This window comes from Balaenoptera physalus (assembly GCF_965194825.1).
Source record: "Balaenoptera physalus genome assembly, chromosome: 10".
NCBI classification, from domain to species: Eukaryota; Metazoa; Chordata; class Mammalia; order Artiodactyla; family Balaenopteridae; genus Balaenoptera; species Balaenoptera physalus.
This window is the reverse complement of record NC_138889.1, coordinates 85,792,157-85,809,530: the sequence shown is the minus strand read 5'-3', so window position 1 is coordinate 85,809,530 and position 17,374 is coordinate 85,792,157. Positions and strand designations below refer to the sequence as shown.

The following is a 17,374-nucleotide window of genomic DNA, read 5'->3' as shown; positions in this document are numbered from 1 at the left end:
TGCAGAGTTACTTTGAAAAGATTGAGTATTTTCAGAGACCCATGGTTAAAATAACTCATTTAGGGGGAAAATGTATCTTACACAGAAAATCAGAGGCTTAGAGTCTGGTTTCAGCTTTGCTATTGACAAGCTGTCCAGTTTGAGCCAACTCACTTTGTCTTCATGTGTTTTGGTTTCCTCAGCTATAAAAGGCAGTTAACAGGAAGTTACCTAAAGAATCAAAAGCATGTAGAGTACGCATGTAATTAGAACGTAGACAGGATAACAGAGTCTTTTCGCTTCTTGGAAACACTATTCAGGGTTGGTTTCTCTCTGCCTCTATTCCCTCCAGCCCCATCCTGTCCCATGTGCTCACCACCACCCGACACACACACACTGACAAATATTTTGACAAATATTGAGAGGTATGTAACATGTAGTCACTAGCAGCGTCAGGAGTAGAACCCAAATTTGCTAAATCTTATCCCTAGGTTCTTTCTGACTCCACTTTTTGCCACTTGGAACTAACACATTTTTTGGTACTCAGATAAGTGCTGATCTTTTACTGCACTGGTTTTAAGTATAGTTCATTGGTAGACTCCATATGCATCATGCATCCTACTTGGGCAAGGGAGCAGATGCTTAACAAATGCTTTTAAAAGAGACTGTGCAGAAGTAAACAGGTCTAGTCATTGTGTGACTATCATCAACTTGAATTTTTGGCCACTTTGGCTATTATCTCTAATTCTAGCATATACGTAACTCTGAAAATTAGGACAAACTTTAGCTATTTTTCAAGTGTTAAAAAGAGTATAACAAATGAGTGTGTGTATATTCCAGACATAAGAAAGAAATATAAGAAGGTTTATTATGTCTCAAAGTGGATAGTCAATAACGTTTTATTTCAATGGAAGATACTATGCTTTTCAAAGACAATCTACCCCCAGTTGTGAAGGGAAGGAGAAATTTTCATTCTGTCCCCCTGCTATCACATCTTCAGCCAGTTCAGATCAGAGCAGCAGCAACAGAAAGGAAAGGAAAGAAGCCAGTAGCATGCCTTATTCATTTCTTTAGCAACGCTATTCTCGCCCTGGAAAGGTGAATAATTAATACCCATCTGACTCCACCTAATTAAATCCACATTTGCTTGTTCTGTTCATTTGAAAATGCTTTCCTTTAGAGAAAATAGCCTTTGCTTATCTTCACAGTTTATATTTCTTAAATGGACACTTTTGGAATTAAAGAGATTCTATCTTGGTTTTGAAAAGCCTTTCCCTTTTTGTGCTAATCATTAGGAATAAATTACAAAGCTTACTATTTTTTGAAATGGGAGACAGGATATTAACCAATCGCTAGGTTTAGATTCTTATCAAACAGATAGTCAAGCCTAGATTACATCCTTTTTTTTTCTAGAGAGATGAAAAAAAGTCTTTTGCTCTTTTAAAAACTGAATACACAACAACAAATAAAGAGAAATTAAAGAGAAACCATGCACTACATCCTGTGTTAAATCTCAGGTGCTGTTTCAGAATGATCTTTGCATAATCTGAGTTACACAACAGAGTGACTCTAATTGCAAATTCAATCACTCCTTGACTGAGCCTCAGAAATCAATTCCCAGTAAAATATGACGCTCAGTCATTCAAAACAATAGAATAGTCAATATTTCACCATCAACAGTCTAGTTAGGACCTATTTCAATACAATACAAATTCAATTTTTTTCTGTGCCTAGCAAGCCTCTTCTATTCCATGTAAACTTGCCTAACATTTTCAGTAATTCAAATGATGATGGAAAGTTAAATAGAATCATGAGATTTCCAAGACTTGTAGAGAGAATTTCACTCAAAGACTTCTGATCCAGACTTCTGATCTTTTCCTTAATTAGTATTGATTGTCAACTTTACTTGCATCCTTGTGGCTAGTCAATTTAAACTTAGGGATCATCCAAGTGAGGCAGAGAGCACTGTGGACTGGGGGCAAGGGACATGGAGGGTAGTGAAGATCCAGGTTCAAGTAGATGGTCCAGAATCAGATCTGAGACTGCAGAGTCCTGGAGTTTACTGCATTTACAGCAAACGAATGGAAATTGCAATACAATTTTCCAATAGACCTCACTTTGGAATCATTTTCTCTACCTCTGAAAGACTAGGATAGAGGAAAGATAGAACTCAGATATAGAATTAGAAACCAAATCTAGACAGAAATCAGGTAAACAGACAGTTTTCAGCCAGTAAGTGTTTCCAAGACTAAAATTCCCCAGTTTTGACTTTTAGCACTGATTTTACTTCTCACTTGGTGATCTTATCAATTCATCTAACTGCCAAAAACTCTATTTCTCTTTTTCAACCCTGGACTCCCAGATATTAAGGCATGATTCTCATTTTTCAGCTTGAATTTTTACTATCCCTAAATAAAATACCCAAGGTTTAAATTGTTTTGTTTAATAGTTTGTGTGACAAACTATTAAAAGAATATTGGGGTTTGTCTGTATTTGGGAAGGGGGTGTTTCTAAAAAAGAATACATCTGATTAAGTGCACTGTTTATTTACGTTAGAATCCACATTTTAAAAGACCAGCACACAAAAGGCTTGGAAATGCATCCAAAATGAGAAACTCCAGTCAACGGATTATTCAGCTGGCAAAATGGAAATTTCAAGTTGCATAGACAGCTAATTGTGGCCTGCCTCTGGAATGACAGGTCTATAATTTTTAGTTTTGTGTTCATTGAAAGCCAGTCACCTTGACACTCAGTGCTCCATTATCCACCGGCCACCAACCATATGATGATATTTGAGGAGTGACGGGAACTTTCCATTATGGGTGGTGAAACACACCGAGTTTTATTTGGATAAAGCTGTCCTGAGAAAAAAAGAAATCCAGGTGTCTACTCCTCCTCATGAGCAACAATGACACTGAAACACCTTTAATTCCAGAGAATCAACTTCTTTGTTCTTGTATCATAACAACCATCAGTTATTCTTGGTATTCATTGCTAACCTCCTGAAAGTGCTTTAATGTGTCACCATCCTAGCCTTTTAAATACAAATTTTGCGTTTTAATGTCAAGAGCTCTCCCCATTAAATTATATTATATTAGAAGAACTTGAAACCTAGTTAAAGCCTGCATCCCAGAGAAAGTGTAAGATGTTTGTTCTTTGCCTTTTTTTTCCCTCCCAGTTATCATTTCAATTGTTCCAAGGCTTCATGGGTAGGGGAAATATTGTTGAACCAGGAGCCAGGAGATGAAATTGTAATCCTAGTTATGAATGAATTTTGGCTCTTGACTTTGCAGAAATCTATCAACTCTCTGAGCTTCAAATTAGTAATCTTTAAAATAAAGAGGCTGAACCAGATATTCTCTTCATTCTCTTCTGGCTGTGCAAATTTCTGGTTCTATATTAATATTAAGGTCTATATTATTAAAGTCTTATCCACATAATATTGAAATAATATAACGTTTTCCTGGCTACAAACAGCACTGAACTTCATTTGTCAAACGGAACCATGAGGATGTATTCAGCTGCAAGTAACAATACCTACTAACTGTGGCATCAATAGAAAAGTCAGTTAATTGTCTTCACTAAAGGAAATTTGGAGGCATATTGTTCAAGGTTCTGTGCAGTAGCTCAACATTGCTATCAAGAGTCCAGCCTCTCTCTGTCCTTAGTGTGGGGTTTTCATCCTTTGATGTCATTTACCAGTTATAAAATGGCTGCAGCAGCTCCAAGCATCCGAGCCTCCACAAAAATGAACCTGGGGAGGACATTATGCTAAGTGATTGAAGCCAGGAAGAGAAAGAAAAGTGCTGTATGATCTCACTTATGTGTGGAATCTAAAAAAGTCACACCCAAAGAACCAGAGAGTAGAATGATGGTTGCCAGTGGCTCAAGGGTAAGGGAAATGGAGAGCCTGTTGGTCAAAGGGTACAAATTTTCAGTTATATGCTGATTAAGTTGTGGTGATTAGAGTGAATAATACTGTATTGCATACTTGAAATATGCTAAGAGAGTGGGTCTTAAGTGTTCTCAACACACACACACACACACACACACTCACCAATAAAGTAACTGTGTGAGATGATAGATGTATTAACTTAATTGTGATAATCATTTCACAATGTATATGTATATTAAATCATCACATCTTACACCTTAAAAAAACAACATTCACACTGTACAGTCTAAATACATACAATTTTTATTTGTTAGTCATACCTCAATAAGGCTGGAAAAAATTTATTTTAAAAAATTTTAATAAAAAACCATGGCTACAAAAAAAATCTCTCCCATGAATTCTTAGCAAGGAAGGGGGAGACTGAAAAGAGGGCTCTCCAATGATCAGAAAGCAAATACTTACCCAAAGACCTGGTAGGTGGAATAATAGCCACCATATCCTCATCTTAGCCCCGAGAACCAGTGAGTGTTACTTTATATGGCAAAAGGACTTTGCGGGTATGATTAAGGATCTTGAGATGGGAGATGATTCTGGATTAACTAGGTGAGCCCTATATGTAATCACAAGGGTCCTTATGAGAGGAAGGTGGAGAGAGTTTGACACAGAAGAAAAATAGGTCATATAATGACTGGCAGGAAGTTGGAGTGATGTGAGGAAAGAATCACAAGGCAAAGATGCAGTTGGCCTCTGGAAGCTAGAAAAGGCAAGGAAACTGATCCTCTCCTAGAGTTGCCTGAAGGAACAGCCCTGCTGACATCTCAAATTTAGCCCAATGAGATTGATTTTGGACTTCTGGCATCCAGAACTTTAAGAGGATACATCTGTGTGCTAAGGCACTGAGTTTGTGGTAGTTTGTAATAGCAGCAGCAGGAAACTAATGCAAGCCCTGAGCATACTTTCCTTTACAACTGATTGGCCAGATATAGGCCATTCCTTGACATGAGGGAGGCTAGGAGAATAAGTAGCTGGCAAACAGGAAGAAAACAGACATGATTGTATTAGACCTGTTTTGATTCATGCCCTGGGGTTGGGTATATTGCTAACCTCAAACAAACTGGAGTTCTGTTAGCATGTAAGTAGGGTCTGCCATATCAAGGTTCAAGGAAATTTATGAACTTTGAGATTATTTCTCAACTTTGAGATTATTGTGATATTCAAACACAAAATTTATTTATGAACTTTGAGATTATTTCTCAACTTTGAGATTATTGTGATATTCAATCACAATATTTATTAAGTGCTTAGTCACTCAGTTTAAAACTTAGTGACTTGTAAAGTTCTCCTTGGTCTAAACCCTGCTTATCTTCCCAGCCTATCTCCCATCATTCTCTAGGGATCCAGCCTTACTGGTTTTTCAGCTTTTGTTACAAATTAGGCTTTCTTCCTCCAAGTCACCCCAGTATGCATTCAATTTGCTTTCCATGAAAATCTCCACCACTCAACCCAACTCCTGTATTCTTTACTTTGCTAAATTCCCCTGACTTTTCAATTCTCAACTTAAACAGCAATTCTTCAGTGTAGTTCCCCCGACCACCCCTAAGTTAGCAGCCCTTATTACCTGTTCACTTAGCATCTTTCATGTAATCATAAGACTGACAACTACTCCTTTGATGTTGTATTCTCCACTAGTCCAGGGTACTCTCCCAGTTCTAACAATAGGAGAACATCCTTGGGTCTAGGCCAAGAAATGAGGTCAGCCCTATTGGTTTGCAAGGGAGCAAAACAGAAAGAAAGCAACACAGTTCTTCCTATCTGTCTCACTGCTATGGTCTGAATGTTTGTATCCCCCCAGATTTCGTAAGTTGAAACCCTAATGTCTGATGTGATGGTATTAGGAGGTGGGGCCTTAGGGAGGTGCTTAGGTCATGAGGATGGGGCCCTCGTGAATGGGGTCAGTGCTTTTGTAAAAGGCCCCAGAAAGCCAGCTAGCCCCTATGAAGTAATAGAAAATACATCAGTTGGTCTCTGCCCCTGGTTCAGGGCACAGAGCTCTTAAAACCCTCGTAATTTCCTAAGTGATAAGAGTACTAGGAGCATCTAGAATAGCATCTTCTGTTCTAATATTTGGTCTTTCCAAGGAGGGGGAGTCATGGGAACCTCTGATTTGTAGCCAAGTCAGACAGAAGTTGTGGGTGACCTGGGGACCTGCTACTTGCCTTTGGCATCTGAAGGGAGGGGGTGGGCTGTCTCATGGGACTGAGCCCTTAACCTATGGAGTCTGTGCTAACTCCAGCTAGTGTCAGAGTTGAATTGAATTGCAGGACACTGAGCTGGTATCACAAAGAACTGTTTGGTGTAGGGAAAAAACCCATACATCTGGCATCAGAAGTGCTGTCAGTATGGCTGTAGCATGAAAGTTAAGGAGAAAGACAGGATAAGTCAGTTTTTCCTTTCTACCCCCCTTCCACCATGTGAGAACACGTTGAAAAGTCACCCATTATGAACCAGGAAGAGGGCCCTGACCAGAACAAAACCATGCTGGTGCCTTGATCTTAGGCTTCCAGACTGCAGAACTGTGAGAAATAAATTTCTGTTGTTTCTAAGCCACCTGGTCTATCGTATTCTGTTATAGCATCCCAAACAGACTGACACTTACCCTGAAAACACTGATATTTCCATTGTAGATTGAACAGTCTAACTCTTGGTTTCAACTATTTTCTTTGACATATTTCTATCATAGTCCCCACCAGAATGTCAGCTGTCAAAAAAGAGCCACTTTGAGAGAATGTCCTAAGAGATGAGGTGTTGAAAAGGGCTCCTTCCACCCACACAGTCAAAGCTCTGTCTGCCTTGCTGTCCACTCTGTGCACAGACCTAGGCTCAAGTGCTCTTTGGAGAAACGATGTTTACTGAGTGAAGGCACCAAGCTAAGTTTAGAGCTATACACGTGAACAAGACAGGGACCTGGCTGACGCGGTGGTCAAACACATCAAACTGCACAGGCCTGTGCTTCTTAAAATTTGGTCCACTAATCACTTGCATCAGAAACATCTGCAGTGCTCATTTTAAAAGAATATTGTTGGGCTTCACCCTAGACCTATTGAATCAGATTTTCTTTGGGGATAAATGATTTGAGACCAACCAAAATTCAAGAATCATTGCCATAAATTGAAAACCAAAATAAACAGTTCTATTTTTTTTAACCCAAGAATTTTTTTGTACTGATTTGGTTGCTTCACATAGACACTCACCCTTTCTTCCATATATATTTAGCACAATGCTTTATACACACCTATTCCATTAGCTATCACATCAGCTGAGCAATTCCATAATCCTCATCTATACAACTATAGAGCTAACACACCATTTTTGCCACAGAATAGCTTGCACTTGGGGAATTGTGTTTCATCTAATTTCTTAAAATTAATGAACAAGTCCTATCAGTTTTAATGGCTTTATCTCAGGCCTCCATTTTGACATAAATTATTTATCCTACTAATTTAATGGCAAACAGTCACCAAGGTAAGCTTTAGTCAGTGATTTCACACGTATATTGGTTATAGTTTAATTATTTAGGTGCCACAACTAGCTTTGTGATAATGAACTGTCCTGGGCAGACCCCATAAAATACATTCCTCAGCTTTAAAAAAAAAAAAAAAGAGGTTTAATGTTTTAAAGTTTTTCATGCTGAGGCTTATGTAACTTCTGAGTTATAATGAAATTTTAGGGAAGAGCCAGGAAATGTTTGTGCTAAGCAAAAGACAGAGAAGAGGCCAGGATCAAGGAAGAAAGAGCAGGCATATTTGCAAAATCTTTACATGAAAGTTCTGAAAATTAGTGGCTGCTTAGGTCAGAGTTATGGGACTTAAAAAATTAAATGCCCACATTTTAGAGCATGCCATATTTTTTTAAAGTCCTTTAAATTCTTCCATTTGTACTATATAGACTTAATATTAACAGTATCTTATGCTCAATTCAAATGATTCATTTATTTAACTGTAATAGTAAAAAAAAAAAAAAAAAAGCCCAACCATTTTGATAAATCAGTGGTTCTCAGCCACTATGAGGTGACATTGGTATACTCTGAATCTTCCAGAGGCACGTGCCAAAGTTTGAGCACTTAAATTTTTATTTATTACAAAGTAGGATATATACAATGAGATGAAAGAGGGGTTGAACAGTTTATGCACTGTGGCTTATTGCAGGAAAAAAACCATGAGGAGTAAGAGATGCGATATTAAGCCATAGCTGTTGAGAAATTGTGCACTTTACTGAAAAGTTTGAGAAGTTTTCCTCCTGAGTGTATAAATCAGCAGGTTAAATGTCCCTCTCAAATAGCAACACAAGACTGAAGTGCTACCCAATGAACACAGTGACGTTGATAGATACGTGTTAATGTCTTCAAATATTCTGGCAAAAATTCTATGCTCAAAACCCAAAAAGTTGAAACCTACTGCCATACAGAGTGATAAGGGCTATGACACAGATATGCACAAGTATTTAGGGACACAGAAGAGAAATTCGTATTCTGTTTGAGTTTGCGGACAGAGGGTTTGCCTTGAGGAGTTGAAATTATGAAGAACATAATGCAATCTATGTGGGTAATTAACTTCTTTTCCAAATAACCAGGAAAATAGTGAGCAGAAAGTCAGGCAGTTCCCTGGAGAAGAGAACAGACACTCAATGTCCTGAGGAGGAAAATGAATGGCCAAAGATCCATCACCCCATCACTTGGATGTCCACGTCATCGCCACCTGTTTTCCCTGCATAATAATTAGGCATATATTCCCTTGTCTTCTGAAGCTAAGAGACATATTAGATTAGCAGGCTGACATTTCACCTCTGCAAATCTGGGTCCATTTAGACAATGTGTGATATGTAAACTTTTCAACAGCTGATGTCACTATAAATCCAAAAACACCCATATTTGTGTCATTCTCTTGACCCATAATCTTCAGGAAATCCTTTTAGTTCTTCTTCCCTGGTGAGATCATTGTTTTCTTCATTGTGCCTTTGCTCCACTCAACACTTAGAATGAATCTCAAACCTATGAACCCTCTCCTTTAAAAGTCCAGCTGCCTTTCATGCCTCTATAACACTCACTCATACTTACAGAAGTTTCTGTGAAGGTCTGATATAGTCTCAGTTTTCTGATGAGCAACAGATGAGCTCTGCAGTTTATATGGTATCTTTGGAGCATTCTATATTCATGCCTTGTTTTAGTTTTTTGTTTGTTTGCTTTGTTTTTTGCTCATGGGAAAATTCATGTTTTTCAGAAACTGTTTAAAGTGTTCTTAAAAAATGAACTATCATTTCAGTTCTCTGTGTTTTCTGAGACTCTCTCATTGTGACTTACTATAGAATTAACTATCTATGTAATTTTTTCATCCCATTAAATAACACCTGCTGTACGTTAAATATCTTATAATGGGTAGTAGGATCACATAAGATTTCAGCATTTATGTAACTTTAGACCTAAAATGAACATAGTTCTTTGATGAGCAGCTATTGGTCTCAGAATGAATCCTGCCCAGCTTCTATGTAGGATTTAAGATCTAATTTCGGCATGAATAATTGAAAAATTGCCTCCATATTTGCTTCTCTTTGGTGTATTCAGTTTAAATTATAAATGTATACATTTTCCATGAGATGAGATAAAATAGTTTTCATTTTGAATGAAAAACAAATGTGTCTTTAACATAATTTTTTGAATGTCCTATTTACTTTAAAAAAGTTAATTACTATAGAGGGTGCAGATGCATTCATTACTGTATAATGAAACTGAGCCTCTGAAAACTAAATGTAAGGAGATTGAAAATCTTCATTCTAACAACAAGTAGAAAAACTGAACAAACTGAAAAATCAACAACTCTTCTTAGATCCGTCAGAGAAGTAGAGTGACAGGGCAAACTACTGCCCCAAAACTGGAGAGACAAACAGGCAGATACAGAGAGTCATAACTTACCAGAGCAGACACTTATAAGAAGGAACCAATATTAGGGTAGGAAAACCTGAAGTGTAATTGACAAATTGCTGGATGCATTAGAAATGACCAAAACTGAAAAATAAAGGGAAAGAAGACTGAAAAAGAAAGAACACAATATCCAAGAACTGTGGGACAACTACAAAAGGTGTAACAATACATGTAACAGAAGGAGAAGAAAGATGGAAAGAAACAGAAGCAATATTTAAAGCAATAATGACTGAGAATGTCTCCAAATTAATGTCAGACACCAAGTTAAAAAAAAACAAACAAAAAAACAAACAAAAGCAACTCCACCTAGGCATATTGCATTAAAACTTCAGAAAATAAAGATAAAGAAAGATTTTCGAAAAAAGCCAGAGGGAAAAAACACCTTGCCTAAAGAGAAGCAAACAAAACAGTTATGTCTGACTTCACCTCAGTAACCATACAAGCAAGAAGAGAGGGAGTGGAATCTTTAAAGTGTTGAGAAAAAAACTAGCAACATAGAATTCCGTACCCTGGAAAATTATCCTTCAAAAGTGAAGGAAATATAAAGACTTTTTCAAAAAAACAAAAACTGAGAAAATGTGTTGCTAGTAGATCTGCCTTGAAAGAAATGTTAAAAGAAGTTGTTTAGAAAAAATGAAAATTATATAGGTCAGAAACTTGGATTTACATAAAAGAAGAACACTGGAGAATGAATAAGGAAAAGTAAAATAAAACTTTTTTTTTTCTTATTCTTAATTGATTTATAGGATAACTGAATGTTCAAAATAATGATAGCAACAATGTATTTGATTATGTATGTTCATGTATGTATATATGCTTATATATAAGTGAAATGAATGACAGCAATTATATAAGGGGTAGGAAGGAGGAACTAGGAACATTTTGTTTTTATAAAGTACTTACACTATATGTGAAGCAATATAGTGTCATTTGAAAGTGGACTTGGATTAGTTGTAAATGTATATAGCAAACTCTAGTGCAACCACTAAAAAAAGTAAAAAAAGAACAATTGATATGCCAAGAAAGGAGAGAATATGGAATCATGTAAAATGTTCAATTACCCTTTCTCTCTTTTCAGAGTATCTGATATTTCTCCTCAGGTGCACACTGCCTTCAGAAGCTTCAAGTAGATCATTCCCATGCCAAGAGTTGTTCGATACCATAAATTTTAATTTCTTGATTATCTGTTTAAGCATAATCTGTATTTCATTAGTATTACTTATTTCTCCCTAGAGAAAACTCCAGACATCTTACATCTGTTTCTCATAGTCTGATATAAATAATGATGATAAACTGTACATATGAAAAGACAGTATACTGTTTCACAATATTTTCTACTATAAGTCTTGTCAATTCAAGCTCTCTTTTATTGAAGTTAACATTCTATCTTTTATAATCTTAGCTGCAGCAGGAATAGTAGACAAATATTGTGAATGGGCATTATTTCCTATCTTTCATATTCAGCATCTGCAGACTGTTTATCCTCCAACAGGAAGTTAGCTAATGTAAATGTCTGGTGATTTGGATAGAGTTCTCCAGAATTCTTTCAACTGAGATTTGAATAATTAAACTAACCTCTACCTTAAGGCAGGCACATTATTATGCTGAAACTTGAGATAATGGGCTAAATAGAAATAATGTTACTTAACATCCTCCTGAACCTAAACACGAAAGAAAGAAATGTGGAGTCCAAGTAATGTTTTTTATAAAAATGAAGTAAACCACATTTGATATAATTCCCTTTGAGAAATACTATCTGTGTGATTTCACTGAGTGCTTAAAATTGCAGTTTGTAGGAATATGGAGAAAGGGTAAAGGAAATACAAAAGAAAACAAAGAAGAACCTTGGTTTGTTTTTAATCCACTCAGAAGTCATTAGTTTGGTCATAAAGCATAATAGGATCATGAAACAATCTGAGGGATAGTATTAGGGAAAAAAAAGATGAGCAGAAAAAATCCTGAGGACTGGACAGTGTTGTTTTCCAGAACTTTGTTTCCTGGGACTCAGCAAACCAGGAGAAAATCATAATTTGCCTTGGTAGAGAAGATAAGAGTAGCTGATAGGTTTAGGTTTTGTTTTGTTTTGACTTGTCTTGTTTTGTTAAGAGGGTATAGAATGAGGTGTTTCATCTGAGATGGTGTCCAACCTAGAATTAAAATAGCTTCATCCATTCATTCATTCATTCATTCAGCAAAATGTCTATTTAGGAAATGGTAATTAAGCTGAGATCTACAGGATGAAAAGCAAGAATAAAAGCATTCCAGGTAAAGGAAACATCACATGTAAAGGCCCTATAGGTATAAAGAGTTTTGAGAAGGAAAATGATCAATGTAGCTACAAAATAAAGTCTAAACAGAAAATTGGCATGAGATGCAGTTAGGAATGTAAGCAGTAACCCTTGCATATAAGGCCTTGAAAGGCTTTACAAGAAATTTGAATAATTGCCTTAGAGCCACTAAAGGGTGTTCAATGATGAGGGGATAATGACTTATATACTTTTTAGGTTGAACTTTGTATAATAAATAGATTAGAACAGTGGTTCTCGATGGAGGGTGATTTAGTTCCCAGGTGACATTTGGCAATGTGTGCAGACATTTTTGATTGTCATAACTAGGGAGGAAAGGGGGAGAGTGCTACTAGCATCTAGTGGGTAGAGACCAAGAATGCTGCCAAATATTCTATAATGCACAGGACAGCTCCTCTGCACCCAGCTCCCACAGTCCACAACAAAAAAATTATCTGGCCTGAAGTGTCCATAGTGCTGAGGTTGAAAAACCTTAGATTCAAGGAGTCAACCAAGGATACAGGAAAATTAAGTTAAATGACTATTTCAGTGGTCTAGGTAAGAGACAATGGTATTTACTCAAGGATGTTGGTAGTGAAATGGAGAGAATTGGATGGATTCCAGATACAGTTTAGAGAAAACCTGATGGAACTAGACTTCTGATTTTGGTTATGGCAGACTTGATCATTCAAATCATTACTGAAGACTACTAATAAAGGTGGAATATAGGGTTTCTAAAAAAATCTTTTAAGGATAATCAAAGAGCTAACAAATAAGTGAGAAGTCAGTAGACTAAGATGAAAAGAGGATGGAAATCCAGAGAGGTAAACCCAATATTTGAGGCTATTTTTGCCCTATATTTGCCCAGCCAGAAGAGGAGGTCTGGAGGTTGAGTTGTTCTTTTAACATCCTCAAGAGGATTAGAGAATAAAAGTCAAAGTCCAAAATTTGGCAAGACTTGGAACTCTGCTGAGCCATTTCTACCTCAGCCTGGAACCCCAAAGGGCTGTATTATAAGAGTTAGGTAAACTGGAAGCAAACCAGCACTTGCACAGATAGAACCAGCTTCCAGTCATCTGGGAGACCCAGAAAAATTTCAGGCATGGAAATTGAATTAAAGATGATCTTCAATTGCTAATGCATAAGTGTCTGTGTAAGACAAATGACAATGCTCTCTAGAGAAAAATAGTGTCCTCCACAAATTTTTCTACAAATACTGCTTCAAGCCCAGTATTAAATGAGATCTTATTAGACACATGAGAATACAAGACCAGCAGATGTAAAGTGACTAGAAATCGACCAACCGATACTCTAAATCCTGGAATTTTCAACCGCAGACTGTAAATCAACTATATTCAAGGGGATAAAACTTAGGCTTAATAATTTCAAGTAGGAAATCAGAAGCTCTTAAAATGTGACAAGACAAACTTGAGAAGAAACCAAATAGAAATTCAGCAACTGAAAATTTCATCAAAATTAAGAATTCAATGGACAGTTGACATAGCTGAAGGGATAATTACTGAACTAGAAGAAAATATCCATAATGAAGCAGGGAAAGACAAAACAATAGAAAATGCAGAAGACAGCATATGTGACATAGAATAGAGTAGGAGAGGTTTCACATACATTTAACTGTCATCAGGAGAATAGGAAAGAGATAATAAGCAAAAGCAATATTCGAAGAGAGAATGGCTAAGAATTTTTCAAATCTGATGAAAGATATCAATCTACAGGTTCAAAAAGCCCAACTAATCCCATGAAGATACATGAAAATGCTTCATAGCTAGACACATCACCAAAGACAAAATGAAAGCCTAAATGCCATTCACTGGGATGAAGAAAATTGGGGAAGGACTGATGAGAAGTAAGAATCTATTCCTACCAGTATTATACAGCTGGAATATACTGAAATTCTTTAGCTAAGTCTGCATCATGACCAAACAACACAAGATTTTTCTTTAAAAGAATGCCCCACGTGAGTTTGCGTATCCCTCCAAAGTGCTCTCCTAACACACTAAGCACTCATTACACATTATTGTAGTCATCTATTTGCTTGCAATAGACTAAGTACTTTGAAAGCAAGAGTGATGTCTTTCATTTATTATCTTCACAACAGTGCCTGGCAAAGAGAAGTTCTCAATAAATTTTCATTATGTTACTTGTATTACTTACAAATAGTATTTAGTTACTAGGAACAAAGACCCCAAATATGAACAACTTGAACAAGATTCGTGTTTACTTTACCTCATGGAAGTGAAGTTTAAAGGCAGGGAGATTCAGGCTGGTAAAACAGCTCCTATTTTCGCAAATTTTCCAGGCTCACTCTTTCTTCTTCTACTTCTTTAGTACATGGATTCTATGCTTAAAATCAGCTCATGACTATGAGATCATCACTGCAGCTCCAGCCATCATATCTGTACTTTGGGCAGGAAAAACAAAGAAAAAGAGCAAGTAGAATGTTCCTTTTCCCTTTTCTGGAATAGCTTTCCTGAAACACTACTCAGTTAATTCTATTCACATCCATGGTTGCAACTTCTGCTGCCCCTATCAGAGTCCTACCCTTGCAATTTCCTCTGTCTCTACTTCCTTCTGTTCCTCTAGTTTGAGACCTGTTCGGCATTTCTAACCCTAGAAGACTACTAAAGCCACCTCCTCGATTAAGGAAAATGTATTTCTAGATTTCCAAGGACGAGAATAGAATGCATTTTCTTGGAAACAACATTATCAATAGTGATTACATTGTATAGTATGAGTATGTTATCAAGTTGTTAACTATTAAGTGGGTTTCTCTGGTGTAAACTTAGAACACAAACACCATTTATCACATGCTTAAATTAGCAAAGTTATTTCTGATTACACATATTTGCCCTAGAAACGAATTTCTGAAACACAAACCTTTGTTAGGAAGTGTTGACATTGTTAGGTGTGCTAGGATTCTGGTAGTGCACAGAGTGGGGGCCAATGCACTTTTGAATATTTGGTCATCTTTTCTTTTCCCCTTGTGCTTTATAATCTTTCTTGCTATACTCTTATTGCAATGTGTTTGTTTTGTTTTATTTTGTTTGCTTTTTTTTCTTTTACCCAAGGACATAACTGGGTCCCTCTTATGATCTGAGCCATTATTATTTTTTTCTCTTGAGACACAACAAAAAATGATTTGCTGGTGTCTTGAGTGTGGCATACGATTCAAACTTTGGTTTCATGTCACAGAACTCAGCTAGTAGTTGAAATGACACCTGTAACATTTTGCATACGTTAGTAAACCCAGTAGTGAGAGTTTAGCCTTTCAAAGCAATCTGAATACTCTGCATAGTTCTATCTTGAAGTAGTGATGAATAAGTACTAGTTTGATTGCAATAATTTCCCAGAATCTGAGATGAGTACTCAGGAATTATTTGAAATAAAGCTAATCCTATATTTTATCAAGTCATCTGACATAGAACTTTGTCTTCATCTTTTTATTTTTACCTCATCATTAAGGCACATTGTCAACTAGTAAAATCTCAGTATTAATGCTGAAAGCACAAAGTTAAAGGTGTAATAACAAGTGGATAAATTACTTTTTATTAAAATAACAAGTGGATTATACACTCAGTATATTTTATCATTTTACAAACATGATACTATGTGAATATTAGATAAATGCTTATACAAATTGCTGTGCTTTGGAATGTTAATTCTCCATTTCAGATGCTCTTCCATGGTTGGGAGCTTTGTTTTTTATCATAAGTTCATAGAATTTTTGACTTTTTAAATTATGTAGTGTGATATATTAATTTTTATTTTCTAAAAATGGTATAAAAATAAACTGTTAGTATTTTTCTTAATATCTTCTTACAAAATTAATGGAAATAGTATGGATTTTGGAGCAGGTGGATTGGGTTTGGTCTTGATTTTTCTTATCTATATGACTTTAAATGTGTTATATATTTTTCTGATATTCAGGTTTTTTGCCTGCAAATTGGAAAAAATATTTCCAAGAGTCCTGGTGAGGATTAATGACATTATTATCATTAATGTCATTAAACAAAAAAGGTCTAGTAGAATGTAGACCCTCAGAGGATGTCCATTTTCTCTGCTTTTTCCTTGGGTATGTTGTGAGCTGCTTCATAAGAATTTATTTAATTCCTTAATGTTTGGAACAATGTGAGTTACACAGTAAGTGTTTACTAAATTCTCATTGAGATGGAATACCCTATAGAAATTTTGGAAGTGAATTGAGATTGTTTTTTCTTATTCATTCTTTGGTTTCTTAAATACCTCTGTGTTTTTGCTTAAAGGATACCTTTTATAATAAACTTCTCACTTTAATACTGCCAGGCTGGGTTTGATAGCTGTGCCATGTGCTCCCACAAAGCCTCTAATGCAGGGGTCCCCAACCCCCGGGCCGTGGGATGGTACCAGTCCATGGCCTGTTAGGAACCGGGCCACACAGCAGGTGGTGAGCGGCTGTCGAGCAAGGGAAGCTTCGTTGGCCGCTCCCCGTGGCTCCCCATCACTGGCATTACAGCCTGAACCATACCCCCTGCCCCCCCCCCTTGTCCGTGGAAATACTGTCTTCCATGAAACCGGTCCTGGTGCCAAAAATGTTGGGGACCGCTGCTCTAATGTGTCTCTATTATACTGTTTATCATGTTACTTTATATTTATCTATGAATTGGTTGTCCTTTTTACTAGACTGTGGGGTCTTTGCAAATCTTACTCATTTTTCTTACATTCCTAGAACTTTGCAGAGTACCTGGCATATAGTAGGTTCAATAAACATTTACTAAGTAAAAATATGAATGAATTTATGCTTCAGCATTTGAATCCAGCATTGCATATGTCATGGTCTCGCAGTTCATCAAATGAAACATCAAAAGAGTGAAATTTAATACAGAGAGTTTTTAAGCACTTGTTCTTATCTTCCTCTATTTAAAAAAACATTGACAACAATGCGAGGGGGTACTTAATAAATTTTATGATGTAAAGAATATAGTGGCAAACGTATAAAGATTTTATATTAAAAATCAGAGTTTATAATAAGAATAGTAAAATCATAGAATTAAGCATAAGTACAATGTATTAATAAAGCTAGACAGAAATGTCCCGACATCAATCAGATTCCAGTAGAAAAAGAGAATCCACTCTGAGTATTTCAAACAAGAGGATTTAAGGCAGGGAATTTTTTACACAGGTGACAGAGGAGCTGAGAAGCCAAAGGGGGAAAAATGAGGTAACCCAGAAATTGACAGCAACCAG

At 36.5% G+C, this 17,374-nt stretch overlaps 1 long non-coding RNA gene across 6 annotated transcripts in view; it reads right to left on the bottom strand.

The window, feature by feature from the left end:
- Positions 1-16,624, bottom strand: part of LOC309667800 — a 43,531-nt gene extending 26,907 nt beyond the window's left edge. For all 6 annotated transcript variants that reach the window (XR_014267957.1, XR_014267958.1, XR_014267959.1 and 3 more), the window contains exon 1: positions 14,378-16,624. This is a non-coding gene — a long non-coding RNA (uncharacterized lncRNA). The remainder of the gene's footprint in view (positions 1-14,377) is intronic.
- Positions 16,625-17,374: the final 750 nt, after the last annotated feature.